Genomic DNA, 16,960 nt, shown 5'->3' on the forward strand with positions numbered 1-16,960 from the left:
GACCTTTTTTCAGTGTTTTGAATGCGCGAGCAGGTTCGTAGCATATTTTATGATTGAAATTCATATATGATTTGTGTCCGGGAGGTTCCGGATGAGTTTCGGGGTGATTTCGGAGAAGTTTAGATTTGCTGGTTTTCGGTGAGGCACTGTTCATTCGCAATTGCGAACAGTGTTCATTCGCAATTGCGAACAACTGTTCATTGCAATTACGAACACAGTTCATTGGTGTTTACTGTTCATTCGCAAATGCGAAGTTTTTGTTCGCAAATGCGAACCTGGGCAGATGGTTTTAAATCGGGATTTTGCTCATTTCACTCATTTCTCTCTTGGTTTGGACGATTTTGGAGAGGCTTCAAGAGGAGATTTTCATCATGTATGTCAAGGTAAGTGATTTCCACCTATTGCAAGTTAAATACTTGGATTATATATAGATATTAACATGGAGATTCATGAAAAATTAGTGGAAATTTGGGGTTTTGGTAGAAAACCTAGAAAATGGTATTTTTGGATTTCGACCACTAATTTGGACATGTATTTGAGAATAAATTATATATTTGAGTTCGTGGTGTTATAGGAAAAGTTTATCTTCAAAAAATTTCGGAATCCGGGCCCGAGGGTGATTTTTATCGACTTTTCTAGCGGAGCTAGAAATTATTGTAAATTGGATTATAAGGAGTATTAGAGTATATATTTATGGATTTGCAGTTTATTGACTAGTTTTGGAGCGTTGGACATCGGTTTGTGTTGTTGGAAAGTCTTGGGAGCCGGTTATGGAATTTCGGAGCGACGTAAGTCTCCTTTCTAACCTTGTAAGAAGAAATTAACCCCATAGGTGAATTGATTTAATATGTGCTTCTATTTGTGGGGGCTACGTACGCACGAGGTGACGAGAGTCCGCGCGTAGCTACTATTATGCTTATGTCCGGGTAGTCTAGGACCCAAGGCATATTATACTTACGATGTCTGCACCCTACTTATTACTTTAATTGCTTAAATCATATTGAAACTTGATAAAAGAATTGTAAAGGGTTAAACTTCATTTTCTTGACCATTAATGAGAATTGGTATTTCCTTGAATATTTTCCCCTTAATAAATCTTGAATTGGTTGTTTTAATGTATTTTCCCTTTCTTGTGGAGCGGTCCGAACGTCTCGATAGCAGATAGATGCATCTATGGTTCGTGCCGTTCGACACTCGGTAGTGCACAGTTTAAATATTTATGTTGGATCGGACCTGTCAGACCTCCTTTTTACACACCCGAAGGTAGTATAAAGGAGTTTTTCCAATTAAAGTGACAATCGAAACGGGATTATTTAAGAATCAGAGTCGCCACTTGGGATATTTATGGTGTCCCAAGTCACCGGTTCAAATCCCAAATCGAGGAAAAGATTGACTCTGTTTTACAGTCCGCGAACACAGAAATCCGGGTAAGGAATTCTGTTAACTCGGGAGAAGGTGTTAGGTATTCCCGGGTTTCGTGGTTCTAGCACGGTCGCTCAATTGTTATTATTGGCCTATTATCCGATTTTAATACATATTTTAGCCTATGGTGCAATTTTAACTTTATAACCGCTTTTATTTAGTTATTTTTTAGGAAATGTTCAACGTTATCTAAAACACGTCTTGAACCACGTCACATAAATGCACCCGCGGTCCACGACACATTTTATGTAATGTTGTTGAGATTTGGATTTGGGTCACATAAATGCACACCCGAGTTTAGGAAACTAATTTAAATTACGCGCCTAAAGCAACTACGATTCCCATTACCTAAAATACGTACGTGCCACTTAAAAGGGCTGTTAACTGGTCAATGCCCATTTATTTAGCTACGTTTAAAGTTGGACAACTCTTGAAAGTCCAATAGATTAAAGCTTAAGTATAATAATAGGAGACAGATAGAGCAAACAAAGTTAATATAGGGACCAAAATTTAATTCTCCTCAAGAAAAAGGAATAGCAACAGCAAGAAAATATCTTAACCTTGAAGGAAAAGATTATTTATTAAAACACGTTGCACTTAATTTTCGTTGCTGGCAGAAAGAAGCCCTAATCATCAACCAACAACACCAAACGGCACAACACAGAAGCATCCAATCTTATGAATTTATCAGAGAATTCCATACCAACAACGGGAAGTTCAAGTAGACATGGATCGCAAAATTTTCCAAATACTGCCTAAGTTATTCTAAAACTCAATAATAGCCTATAAAAACCATCTTACAAAAATAAAGAACAAAAGAGCTTAAAAAAATTGAGTTTTCATACGGCACAATCAAATAAACCAGAGATGAGATAAAGTAGCAGATCTTCAAAAAGCTTTCCTCATTAAATTGATCCTTTGCAAAAAAAAACTTTACATCGCCGCTATTTGACGCGAGCAAAGACAAAATAGAACGCTGGAAAACTTGCATACAAACTCGACTGGACTGCGAATCTGTCCGGAAACCTCAGACAACGATCATAAACGACATCGACACCCCGATTTGTTAGCACACGGCAGAAAACGATTTCAGCTCAGCTTTGTTTGTTTTTTTTAAAAAAAAAAACCAGTTGCTATCTCTGTGCGTGCGTGTTCTTGGACGCTGGAAAGTTGTTGTTTGAGGATCTTTTATTTTGGAGAAATTTGAGGTGACGGTAGGCTCATTTTTCTTAGAGATGAAAATAGTGTCGCTCCCTTTGTTGTTAAAGAAAGGATGTCGAGGCTGCTTTTCTTTCTCTCTCGCCCTCTATCTTCGTTTTTCTTTTAGGCACTCTTTTCTGGAGATTGAAAGGTGAATGCAACCATTTTTCATTTTTTTTTTGGGAATTGGAGATCGTTGTTAATAGATAGGGAAAGTTTTGTCACGGTTGAAGCTTTCTTGTATGGGTCTTTTAGGTGTAAGAGGCGAATTGTAAAGTTTTTGGGTGTAGTCTCTATATAGGGGTAGGGATTAGATTAGGGGTATGAGCCTATGAATTATGGGCTTGGAAATTATGGGCAAGGGAATTGGCCAAAGACTAAAAAAATGGACTACAAGATTCATAAAGACGGGATAAACCAACCCAAAATTAATTCCTCATTCTAAAATTATATACAATTATAATATAAAAATATAAAACTAATTTTAATTAATTGAACTAAACTATATTAAAACATGAAACTATTTTTGTATTTTCAATATTATGTATAAAAATAAGAATAAGCTACTATTTTTGTGTATTTTTTATTTAAATTTATAAAAGATGCGTAAACTAAAATATTTTTATAATTTTCATTTTTTTGTGACGAAATAAAGTAAAAAAGTTAAAATTAGTTGAAATAGCTATATTAGGCCTAAATTAAATATTTATGTGCTAAAATATGAAAAATCTTGGGGAGGGTCAAAAATCACATGTCTACAGCTGCCCCTCTTTGACTGGAAACGCGAAGAGTTTTCAGACAAAGAACGACTAGACAGATTTTTTGACCCGACCCTTATTTAGGGAAACCGAAAGCTAAAAGAAAGGAAAATGTGACCGAGCCCTGGTATCTGAGCTGCCTACATATCCTTGGCTATAAAGGAATCAGGCCACGTGTAGTTCAGAAGTGAGTGAGATGATGGAGTATGCCGAGGTTGAGAGCCGAGCAAGGTGCCGTCGAGGTTCCAGTCCGCGGTCCTGTTATTACATCAAAATCAAAAATGAAAAAGCCTATCAGCTACGAGTTACAAGATTCCTATCTATGAGTCTTCTGAAGCTTGATCTTGAGTCTTGGTTGGTTCTTCATGCGGATCCTGAACTGAATCTTGATGCTTGTTAGCCGCAGGTGTTGGTTCAATCTTCTTCAGCTTTTCAAACCAAGACGGGACATGCTGAGCTTGTGACCTCAGCCCTGTCTTGAGCAGCTCACATCTTTCATTAACTTCTGGATTTGGATTCACTTCTTGTCTCTCTTTTTGTGTTTTTTTTTTAGTTTTTTTATTCTGGATTGTGACTAACTTCTGTTGATCATCTCGGACTGCTGACTCGCATTCTTAACGCGAGCTTCTTTTGTTGCTGACCTGAATTGCATTCTGAATTGAATTCCCTTTTTTTTTTCAGGTGGGCGCCTGATTGCTGAACTAGAACCGTCTTCTCTTGTTACTTGACACTATTTTTCCCTTGCACCTTGAACCATTTTCCCTTGAAACTTGAACTGTCTTCCTTCGAAACTGCTTTCCCTTGAAACTTGAGTTGTCTTCCTTCAAAACTGCTTTCCCTTGAAACTTGAGTTGTCTTCCCTTGTTCTCCAGGTGGGCGCCTGATTACAACAAAACAGACAAAACAAAAGAAATTTTCCTGCCCCAGTTTGATATTGGGAACATCTGTGAGTGTTAAGAAAACTATAAATCACATGCGCTGCTGATGAAGGAAATGATGAGAGTAAAATTAATGACTCGACTAGGATGTGCGTCTCCTAAACGTGATTGAGCTTGCGGAAAACTATAAACTAAGCTTGACTAAAGTAAAAACTGACTCTATTCTCCAGGCGGGCCCCCCCTTGATTTCAGGAACACTAAACATTGATAATCTTAAGAAAATTAAAAAAAAATGACCCCCTTTTTTTCAAATTCAGACTTCCCTTTTTTTTCCAGATTCAGACTTCCCTTTTTTTTTTAAAATTATTATCCTAGGAGAAAATTCATCGGACTAGGTTTCCTATCATAGGAGAAAGATTCATTAGACTAAGATTTTGATCCTAGGAGAAAGTTCATCAGACTAGGTCTTTTTTTTGTTTGTTTGTTATCTTAGGAGAAAGATTCATCAGACTAAGATTTCTATCCTAGGAGAAAATTCATCAGACTAGGTTTCCTATCTTAGGAGAAAGATTCATCAGACTAAGACTTTGATCCTAGGAGAAAATTCATCAGACTAGGTCTATTTTTGTCATCTTAGGAGAAAGATTTATAAGACTAAGATTTCTGTCCTAGGAGAAAATTCATCAGACTATGTTTCCTATCTCAGGAGAAAGATTCATCGGACTAAGATTTTGATCCTAGGAGAAAATTCATCAGACTAGGTTTCCTATCTTATTATCTTAGGAGAAATATTCATCAGACTAAGATTTTGATCCTAGGAGAAAGTTCATCGGACTAGGTTTCCTATCTTAGGAGAAAGATTCATCAGACCAAGATTTTGATCCTAGGAGAAAATTCATCAGACTAGGTCTCTTTTTTTTCCTTGGTTATCTTAGGAGAAAGATTCATCAGACTAAGATTTCTCTCTTAGGAGAAAATTCATCAGACTAGGTTTCCTATCTTATTATCTTAGGAGAAATATTCATCAGACTAAGATTTTGATCCTAGGAGAAAATTCATCAGACTAGGTCTCTTTTTTTTTCTTTGGTTATCTTAGGAGAAAGATTCATCAGATTAAGATTTCTATCCTAGGAGAAAATTCATCAGACTAGGTTTTTTTTGGTATCTTAGTAGAAAGATTCATCAGACTAAGATTTATATCCTAGGAGAAAGTTCATCAGACTAGGTTTTCTATCTTAGGAGAAAAATTCATCAGACTAAGATTTTGATCGTAGGAAAAAAATTCATCAGACTAGGTTTCCTATCTTAGGAGAAAAATTCATCAGACTATGATGTTTATCCTAGGAGAAAGATTCATCAGACTAAGATTTTAATTTGGAGGAAAACCCATCAGACTAGGACTTTTATCCTAGGAGGAAAAGATGTGATGGCAAGATTTTATGCACAATAGCAAGACAAATAAAGGCAAAGATTTGAGAAACTTCCCTTTGTCGACTCTTCTCTTCCTTTCCTTTTCTTCTTCTTTTTTTTTTCTTTCTTTTTTTTTTGTTTTGTTTTGTTTTTTTTGAACCACTTTCCTTGCACTGCTTTGTTCCTGTTTCACACAAAGAAAAATTTGTCAGTTTTGAAAATAGTGGTCGGTTTGTGGCCTTGTGTCTTGAGCAGCTTGGCTTTTGCTCGATCAGCCTGAGTCGGTCTCAAGAGACTTTTGTTCTACCCCAACTCTGATTGTTTTACACCTAGTACCATTTGTATTTGCAGTTCAAACAACCTTATCCCAACTGGAGATCTTTGCTTACGTGACCTTTTCCGATATCTTGAATGACTTCCTGCTTTTGAGCAATTTGTCTGTCAAAGAGAATCACCAGTTATCTTTCTTGCGCCAAGTAGGCTGACAAGAGTCTTTTGGGGAAGCCTTTGCATGAATCCTCAAGGCACGTTAAAAGTAACAACTGAGTGCGCTGGCCAAATTTACTTTGTACAACTGAAAAGCTGGTAGCAGATTTTGAAATCTTTTCTTGCTTGTTTGACAAGGACTGACTCAGAGTGAAGGACACAATGATGCAAAGAAACAGTATTAACAAGAAATTCCCCTGTCGGGAAGGACAGAAGGAGGAGTTTTTTTCCCCCAATAACTAGCCTTAATGATCATGACATGCATTTTGGACTTAACAGCCGATCTGTCAAACTGACCAATTCTTCCCTTTTACCATTCTTATGACTTTGAAGTCGGGCTTGTTCGTGCCAATCATTTGCATCAACTTCACAACTCACTTTCGACTAGTGGTGCCCTAAGGGGTTTTCACCAACAAATCTCTCTCGTTTATTCATCTCTACATACCGTCGTCTTACAGTGCCCGTGAGGGTTTTCACTAATAAGACTCTCTCATTTTTCTTTTCTCTTTCTTTTTTCCTTTTTCTTTTTCTTTTTCTTTCCCCTTCTTTTTTTGGGAGCAACTTGACAGTGTTCTATGTGGCATGGCAACCGTTGCTCATTGCCTGCTTTTCTTGGTATTCTTGAAGGTTGATCAGGAGGTCTTTATTTGGAAGGTTTTTGGATATGGGTAGGAAGAAAGGGTCGGCATGACGGCTCAAAGTGAGGGGTTGTAGACTTACAACTTTTGGAATCGACTCTTTCAAAAGTGAAATAAAATTTTTTGCCCCAGTTTCAGATACTAGGGATTTTTTTTTTTGGAATTTTTTCTTGAATTCTTATTTGGTTGGACCGAACCGTGAGGCTGCCTACGTATCCTTTAAAGGAATCAGGTCTAACGTAGTTCAAACATCTAACCTAACTATTTTTCATCTTTCTTTCTGTATCTCTTGTTTTCCTTTTTTTTTGTTTGTTTCTTCAAGTTGTCCCAGCTTCTGTTTCCTGGGGCATGGGCCTTTGACAATTCTTTTCTTCTTCTTTTTTTCTTTTCACTTGAACTTTCTAAGAACTGCCCCAGTTTGTACTCTTGGGACATGAATTTTTCTTTTTTTTGGTTCATTCATTTTTTTTTTCTTTTTTTCTTTTTTTGACTCTAAACTTGATTCCAAAGAGGGTGGTCAAAGAAAATAACACAGGCTCAAGGGGTGACAAAGGGTATAAAGTGTTTGGGTAGTAGAAAAAGGGCCTCCCAACCTCGAGAACACCAAACATAGTATCTTTTCGCGATCACAGCATTGGCGAATATGTCTGTCTTCTTGGTGTGTCGTGGTCGAAAGACACTTTCCATCCATTAATGTCAAAATTTCCAACAAACTTCAATTGATTCCTCCTCAAGCCCGATCTTCACAATGATTCGACGGTGAATTTTACTCGACCTTAATTCCAAAGTATTTCAACTCTTTATTCATCCTCAAAAGTGTCTTGCTCTCAGTTATCCAATTCAAGCTTAAATCAAATTTCTAAGATCTGGCCCAAAAGTCCGCATGCATGTTATATCACTAAAACTAGCGGGGAAGAAACTAAGCACAGAATGATACGAAAGGACAAACTGTATTTTATTGAATAAGGATGGAAGGGTTTGACAACTAAACAAGCAACCTAAAATCGAGTTACAACCCTAAAATAACCCTGATAATGAAAATAGCAACAAAACAGACAGACATGACTCATACAAATAAGATAGAGGGATAGACGGGTTTGACTCAATAAAACAAATAAAATCTGGATCACAACCCTGAAATAACCCAGATAACAGAAAAAATATCAAAACAAGCTACCAAGATTCCTCCCTAGTAAGGAGAGAATGACTTTTCAATTTCTAAGCTTGACATTTAGCCATAAATTTTCTCAGCAGAATCACCATGGCCTTCTCCAATTTCAGTCGACAAATTCCCGAGAGGATTCTCATACTCCATGTCACCAGGCATCATCCCCACAAAGTGTGCATCATCATGTGCGGGTAAAGGATTCTGCGTGATATTCTGGGTGTCACTGTCTTGAATCACAATCAAATTTTCCTGGATCATCCTTTCTATTTCTCTTTTCAAATCCCGACAACTTTCAACATTGTGTCCCTGGGCATTGGAATGGTATTCATACCTTTTAGAAGGGTCAAAGCTTCTTCACGGGGGTCCACATGATTTGGAGGAATATGTGCAATCATGTCATACTGCTTTAATCTCTCAAACAAGCTTGCATAGGACTCTTCTATTGGTGTCAAATTATCTTTCAACCTTCATCCCCCTTTATACCTCTGGCTTGGATATGGGTTATAGGGCACCTGAAAATTTTGTGGAGGCTGTTGGAGATTTCTTGATGCTCGTGCTCGCCTTCTGGGGTGTCTTGGTGGCTGGACAACATACTGAGGTGGAGCGACAGAGTATTGAGGGTTCTGAGGTGGATAATACTGCTCAGGGGAGTCATGGAAATCCTGAGGAGGCTGCTCATACCTTCGAGATATTCTCCTGGGACCTCTTCTCGACCCTGATGTCATCATGATTTCTTCAACCTTCTCATTTGTGTCGCTAAAATTATCAGATTCAACCCGGACAGCCTGAGTTGCGGCTTTAAAAACTGCTTGACTTATAATTTTGCCTGTCTTAAGACCATTCTCTACCATTTCTCCCATTTTGATTGCTTCCGAGAAGGATTTGCTAACTGCGGACATCATGTTTTGAATGTAATCTGGCTCTTGCGCTTGAAGGAAGACAGTGATTAGCTCGTGGTCATCCATGGGTGGCTTAACTCGAGCTGCTTGCTCTCTCCATTTAATGGCATATTCCCTGAAACTTTCACTTGGTTTCTTCTTCAAGTTTGAAAGGGAATTGCGGTCTGGGGCAATGTCGATGTTGTATTGGAACTGTTTGACAAAGGCCTGTGCCATGTCATCCCAGACGTACCAGCGAGATGTGTCTTGATCCAAAAACCATTCGGATGCTACTCCCGTAAGGCTTTCCCCAAAATAAGCTATTAGCAATTCTTCGTTTCTTCCCGCACCTCTTAGCTGATTGCAATACCTTTTCAGGTGGGCTATGGGGTCTCCATGTCCATCATACTTTTCAAATTTGGGAGTCTTGAAACCAGGCGCAAGTGGACATCGGAGAACATACATAGATCTTTGAAGCAACACTCTTTTGACCTGCCAAACCTTGCATGTTTTTCAACCATTGTTCTAACCTTTTCATTCTTTGGGTCATTTCTTCCCGTGCCATCTTTCGGGCAGGCTTCTCAATGTTTGCGGGAAGATCAAATGAGTACGAGTGGTACTCAGGAGAGTGGTACTGCTCTTGCTGTGTAGCAAATTGTGACTCATGACGAGGCTGTCCTTGACCACTGGCCCATGCTTGACACATTCCGGTCATTTGCTGTTTCAGTATTCTAATTTTCTCAAACACAGTGGACTCTAGTTGAACCCTCTGACCCCGAGTCTCTTGAGCACTTGTAACAGCTTCGATGTCAGTTATCATTTTACCATGGATCTTGTGTTTCCAGCTTACCACAAACCGACCACCTCAAACTTTCTTCACAATTCAAAACAAAAGACATGTTAGAATGGACTCAGTCAGTCCTTATTATTATCAACATTTTCACTTTTTTTTTCATTTTTCTTTTTCATTTCTTTTCAATGGTTGATCGAACCTGATGTGGGTTGCCTACGTATCATGTGGGAACATGAATCAGATGTTGCGTAGTTCAGGAAGATTAGGAATAAAGGAAATAAACTAATTTATGTTTTCCTGGATTTCGAATTTTCTTTTTTTTTTTTACTTTTTTTTTCAAAAGAAAGACTTATAAAGAAGAAAGAGAATATTTTTGGATTTTGATTTTTCTTCAGCATTTTTGCAAAGAAAGACTTCTAAAGAAGAAAGATTTTTTTTCCTTTTTTTTTAATTTCGACTTTTATTGTTTTTTTTTGGAATTTCGATAGAAAAACTTCTAAAGAAGAAAGAAAAATATTCTTGCATTTATGGATTTTTATTCTGAAGTTAGGAAAGAAGTAATTCTAAATAAAAAGAAAGTATTTTTGAATCTTGAATTTTTTTTCAATTTTTGAAAGAAGAATGAAAATATTTTTGTATTTTTTGATTTTGAGAAGCAACTAAAAGAAAATATTTTTTGTATTTTTAAAAACTGGGGTCTCAAAGAAAAACTTTTCTAAAGAAGGAAGTAAAAGATTTTTTTTGGATTTTTGAAAATTGGGGGCCGGAACCGATGAGGTTTGCCTATGTATCTCACATCCGGTGAGAATCAGACTCGCGTAGTTTTGCCATGTTTTGACGGAACAGAAATTGACTTATTTTGAAATGACTTTTCTTTTTTCAAAATTTCGGCAGAGTTTCAGGATATTTCAAATACCTACCTCTTACTCTCTTTTCATTTTTCCTTTCTTTTTTTCTCTCTTTTTTTTTGTTTGCCCCTATTCTAGAAGCCAGTCAATATGCAAGCCGAAACAGATAAATACGCAAGTAGCACGTAAGATGCATCAGGATGGTCTTTTACTTTGGGTATACCTGTCCTAGACGGACCCAACCCCTGTGTTGAGTCCCCAAAGTCAAATGCACGTGATGCAAACAAACATTCCTACTAGGGATCCGGCATGAGGCTGAGTTATTCTAAGTATAAAACCTGGGTATACTGTTCTAGACTTGTGCACCCGAGCGGACAACTCGAGCCGAGGAGGGGGCTACGTACCGGGAACCAAAAGGCCATCCGGCTTTGTAACTTGTCCGAGCCTCTTTCTTATTTCAAGGTATGACGCTAACAGAATACGGAGTCACGCCAGCGTGCACATCCCCGAAGATGAGAAGAGAAGGGTTTTGTAGCAGTTTATATACAGTTCAGATAATATCAAAGCGGTAAAAAGCGTCATTTAGCACATTAGGCCCAAACATGTAAAAAAATCAGATAATAAATAAAGCCAAATATAACAGTTATTCTAAGCTCCAATTCTGAACCCTGAACCAGAAGTTCTGTGTTCTTTTCCCCAGCAGAGTCGCCAGAGGTGTCACACCTCCTTTTTCCTACACCCCGGAAGGGTATACAAGGGAGTTTTTCCAATTAAAGTGACAATCGAAATGGGATTACTTAATAATCAGAGTCGCCACTTGGGATATTTATGGTGTCCCAAGTCACCGGTTCAAATCCCAAATCGAGGAAAAGATTGACTCTGTTTTACAGTCCGCGAACACAGAAATCCGGGTAAGGAAGTCTGTTAACCCGGGAGAAGGTGTTAGGTATTCCCGGGTTCCGTGGTTCTAGCACGGTCGCTCAATTGTTATTATTGGCCTATTATCTGATTTTAATACATGTTTTAGCCTATATTGCAATTTTAACTTTATAACCGCTTTTATTTAGTTATTTTTTAGGAAATGTTCAACGTTATCTGAAACATGTCTTGAACCACGTCACATAAATGCACCCGCGGTCCACGACACATTTTATCTAACGTTGTTGAGATTTGGATTTGGGTCACATAAATGCACACCCGAGTTTAGGAAAGTAATTTAAATTACGCGCCTAAAGCAACTACGATTCCCATTACCTAAAATACGTACGTGCCACTTAAAAGGGCTGTTAACTGGTCAATGCCCATTTATTTAGCTACGTTTAAAGTTGGACAACTCTTGAAAGTCCAATAGATTAAAGCTTAAGTATAATAATAGGAGACAGATAGAGCAAACAAAGTTAATAAAGGGAACAAAATTTAATTCTCCTCAAGAAAAAGGAATAGCAACAACAAGACAATATCTTAACCTTGAAGGAAAAGATTATTTATTAAAACACGTTGCACTTAATTTTCCTTGCTGGCAGAAAGAAGCCCTAATCATCAACCAACAACGCCAAACGGCACAACACAGAAGCATCCAATCTTATGAATTTATCAGAGAATTCCATACCAACAACGGGAAGTTCAAGTAGACATGGATCGCAAAATTTTCCAAATACTGCCTAAGTTATTCTAAAACTCAATAATAGCCTATCAAAACCATATTACAAAAATAAAGAACAAAAGAGCTTAAAAGAAATTGAGTTTTCATACGACACAAACAAATAAACCAGAGATGATATGTCGCGACCCGGATTTTCCACCCTCGGGAGTCGTGATGGCGCCTACTCGTAGAAGCTAGGCAAGCCAAATTTAGCTACTTTTCGTTTACAACGTAATCCCCTTTTAACAATTTATAGCAACGATATAAAAACAACAAAATTAAATAATAGCGGAAGTCTTAATTATAGAAACTGAATCAACATGCGGAATAGTCAATGTAATCCTCTACCCAAGACTGGTGTCACAATACTCACGAACTGCAAAGAAATACTAAACACAAACATCTGAAAGAAAACATAAGCTGTTTGTCTCGAATACAATGAGGCAACAGGCTAAAAAGAGAGAATAAGGGAGACGCCGGGCTTGCGGACGCATGCAAGGCTACCTCGGGTCTCACCGGACTGAAGGCCTACTCCCGTACTAATGCTGCTGCTGCTGCTCGAAACCTGGACCTGTGCAAATAGCACAGAGTGCAGCATCAGCACAACCGACCCCATGTGCTGTTAAGTGTCTGGCCTAACCCCGGCGAGGTAGTTACGAGGCTAGGACCAGACTCCAGATAAACCTGTGCAGACACATATATACAAGTACAACGGAAAACTAGCAAGAAAATAACAATTTAAGCTGGGGAAGGGAAAATGCTTTAGGGGTGACCGATAGAAACAAAATATCAGGAATAATGGTACGTACATCTACAGTTTAACTCCTAACAATAATGAAAAGATAAGGCAACTTTCATATTCAACAGATCTTGTTGCAGGCGTGCAACCCGATCCCATTTCTCAATATCTCGTGGTAGGCGTACCACCCGCTCCCATTTCAATGTCATTCGTGGTAGGCGTACCACCCGCTCCCATTTTGGTATCACTCGTGGTAGGCATACCACCCGCTCCCATTTCAATATATCATTAATGGTAGGCGTACCACTCGCTCCGATTTCAATATCATTTGTGGTAGGCGTACCACTCGCTCCCATTTCAATATATCATTTGTGGTAGGCGTACCACTCGCTCCCATTTCAATATCATTTTTGGTAGGCGTACCACCCGTTCCCATTTTAATATCACTTGTGGTAGGCGTACCACCCGCTCCCTTTACTTTCAACACAATACACAATACAATCCCGGCAAGGGAACAATCAAATTAATACTCTTCCCGGCAAGGGAACAATCACAACAAGTCAAACATCCCGACAAGGGAGAGTCAGCTATAACCAATCCTATTCAACTTTTGCCTGGCACAACTAATACCAATATTTAATCACAACGTTCATAGGATCAAACAAGGGTACACAATTATCAAATTAAGACTCACGGTCATGCTTGACACCGACGCATGGATACTCGTCACCATGCCCATACGTCGTACTCAACACAAACAAGTAGCAATTATGACTCAACTCCTAATCCCTCAAGCTAGGGTTAAACCAAACACTTANAAACAGCACCGCACGACAAGAAAGAACAAATGTGAAGTTTTCCTAACTCTGTAGCCTCTGGGGGATAAATACAGACGTCTCCGTACCGATCCCTCAGACTCTACTAAGTTTGTCCGTGAGTTGTGAGACCTATGTAACCTAGTGCTCTGATACCAACTTGTCATGACCCGGATTTCCCACCCTCGGGAATCGTGATGACGCCTACTCGTAGAAGCTAGGCAAGCCAAATTTAGCTACTTTTCATTTACAACGTAATCCCCTTTTAACAATTTATAGCAACGATATAAAAACAGCGAAATTAAATAATAGCGGAAGTCTTAATTATAGAAACTGAATCAACATGCGGAATAGTCAATGTAATCCTCTACCCAAGACTGGTGTCACAATACTCACGAACCGCTAAGAATTACTAAACACAAACGTCTGAAAGAAAACATAAGTTGTTTGTCTCGAATACAATGAGGCAACAGGCTAAAAAGAGAGAATAAGGGAGACGCCGGGCTTGCGAACGCATGCAAGGCTACCTCGGGTCTCACCGGACTGAAGGCCTACTCCCGTACTAATGCTGCTGCTGCTGCTTGAAACCTGGCACAACTAATACTAATATTTAATCACAACGTTCATAGGATCAAACAAGGGTACACAATTATCAAATTAAGACTCACGGTCATGCTTGACACCGACGCATGGATACTCGTCACCATGCCCATACGTCGTACTCAACACAAACAAGTAGCAATTATGACTCAACTCCTAATCCCTCAAGCTAGGGTTAAACCAAACACTTACCTCGATGTTTTGAACTCGACTCTAGCCTCAACTATAGTTTTACCCCGCGATTCCACCTCTAATCCGCTCGAATCTAGTCACAAATTGCTCAATTACTTTAATAAACACTAAATGAATCAATTTGAATGCATAAAAGTGAATTTCCCAAGTTTTTCCCAAAAATTCCAAAATTGCCCCCGGGCCCACGCGGTCAAAACCCGAGGTTCGAACCAAAACCCGGTTACCCATTCCCCCACGAACTCAAATATGTAATTTTTTTTGAAATCGGACCTCAAATTGAGGTCCAAATCCCCAATTTATAGAAAACCTAGGTTCTACCCAAAACCCCCAATTTCACCCATGAAAATCATTAATTTTAAGTGGAAAACATGTTAAATGATGTTAATGATTGAAAGAATTGAGTAAAAATCGACTTACAAATGATTTGGGATGAAGCTTGTTCTTGAAAAAATCGCCTAAGGAGTTGTATTTTGAAAGTGGGGTGAAAAATGGTCTAAAATTCGACTAAGTATAAAATCTGCTAGGCTGCGGATATGGGAAATGCAAAGTTGGGTTCGCAATTGCGAACCCTGCAGGCTTGGGAAATGCGACATTACTGTTCACATTTGCGAACACAGGCCAACCAGGGGAGCTTCGCATTTGGGAATTGGGTCTCGCATTTGCGAACCAGTGACCATCGCATTTGCGAACCTTCAAAAAGCTTTCCTCATTAAATTGATCCTTTGCAAAAAAAAAACTTTACAACGCCGCTATTTGATGCGAGCAAAGACAAAATAGAACGCCGGAAAACTTGCATACAAACTCGACTGGACTGCGAATCTGTCCGGAAACCTTGGACAACGATCACAAACGACTTCGACACCCCGATTTCTTAGCAGACGGCAAAAAACGATTTTAGCTCAGCTTTGTCAGTTTTTTTAAAAAAAAAAACCAGTTGCTATCTCCGTGCGTGCGTGTTCTTGGCCGCTGGAAAGTTATTGTTGGAGGATCTTTTATTTTGGAGAAATTTGAGGTGACGGTAGGCTCATTTTTCTTAGAGTTGAAAATAGAGTCGCTCCCTTTGTTGTTAAAGAAAGGATGTCCAGGCTGCTTTTCTTTCTCTCTCGCCCTCTATCTTCGTTTTTCTTTTAGGCACTCTTTTCTGGAGATTGAAAGGTGAATGCAGCCATTTTTCATTTTTTTTTGGGAATTGGAGATCGTTGTTAATAGATAGGGAAAGTTTTGTCATGGCTGAAGCTTTCTTGGAGGTGTGAGAGGCGGATTGTAAGGTTTTGTGGTGTAGTCTCTTATTTAGGGATTATGTACTATTATATAGGGGTAGGGATTAGGTTAGGGGTATGAGCCTAGGAATTATGGGCTTGAAAATTATAGGCTAGGGAATTGGGCCAAAGACTAAAAAAATGGACTACAAGATTCATAAAGACGGGATAAACCAACCCAAAACTAATTCCTCATTCTAAAATTATATACAATTATAATATAAAAATATAAAACTAATTTTAATTACAGCTGCCCTCTTTGACTGGAAACGCGAAGAGTTTCAAACAAAGAACGACTAGACAAATTTTTTGACCCGACCCTTATTTAGGGAAATCGAAAGCTAAAAGAAAGGAAAATGTGACCGAGCCCTGGTATCTGAGCTGCCAACATTTCCTTGGCTATAAAGGAATCAGGCCACGTGTAGTTCAGAAGTGAGTGAGATGATGGAGTATGCCGAGGTTGAGAGCCGAGCGAGGTGCCGTCGAGGTTCCAGTCCGCGGTCTCGTTATTACATCAAAATCAAAAATGAAAAAGCCTATCAGCTACGAGTTACAAGATTCCTATCTATGAGTCTTCTGAAGCTTGATCTTGAGTCTTGGTTGGTTCTTCATGCGGACCCTGAGCTGAATCTTGATGCTTGTTAGCCGCAGGTGTTGGTTCAACCTTCTTCAGCTTTTCAAACCAAGACGGGACATGTAGAGCTTGTGACATCAGCCCTGTCTTGAGCAGCTCACATCTTTCATTAACTTCTGCATTTGGATTCACTTCTTGTCTCTCTGTTTGTGTTTTTTTTTTGTTTTTTTATTCTGGATTGCGACTAACTTCTGTTGATCATCTCGGACTGCTGACTCGCATTCTTGATGCGAGCTTCTTTTGTTGCTGACCTGAATTGCATTCTGAATTGAATTCCCTTTTTTTTCAGGTGGGCGCCTGATTGCTGAACTAGAACCGTCTTCTCTTGTTACTTGACACTGTTTTTCCCTTGCACCTTGAACCATTTTCCCTTGAAACTTGAACTGTCTTTCTTCGAAACTGCTTTCCCTTGAAACTTGAGTTGTCTTCCTTCAAAACTGCTTTCCCTTGAAACTTGAGTTGTCTTCCCTTGTTCTCCAGGTGGGCGACTGATTACAACAAACCAGACAAAACAAAAGAAATTTTCATGCCCCAGTTTGATATTGGGAACATCTGTGAGTGTTAACAAAACTATAAATCACATGCGCTGCTGATGAAGGA

At 38.9% G+C, this 16,960-nt stretch overlaps 1 long non-coding RNA gene across 1 annotated transcript; it reads right to left on the bottom strand.

Moving 5' to 3' along the window:
- On the bottom strand, positions 2,097-15,294 carry LOC109241715. Its single transcript, XR_002070276.1, has 2 exons — positions 15,158-15,294; positions 2,097-2,308 (listed from the first exon to the last, which is right to left on the bottom strand). It is a non-coding gene; the product is annotated as an uncharacterized LOC109241715 (long non-coding RNA).

Source organism: Nicotiana attenuata, chromosome 1 (assembly GCF_001879085.1).
Source record: "Nicotiana attenuata strain UT chromosome 1, NIATTr2, whole genome shotgun sequence".
Lineage (NCBI taxonomy): Eukaryota > Viridiplantae > Streptophyta > Magnoliopsida > Solanales > Solanaceae > Nicotiana > Nicotiana attenuata.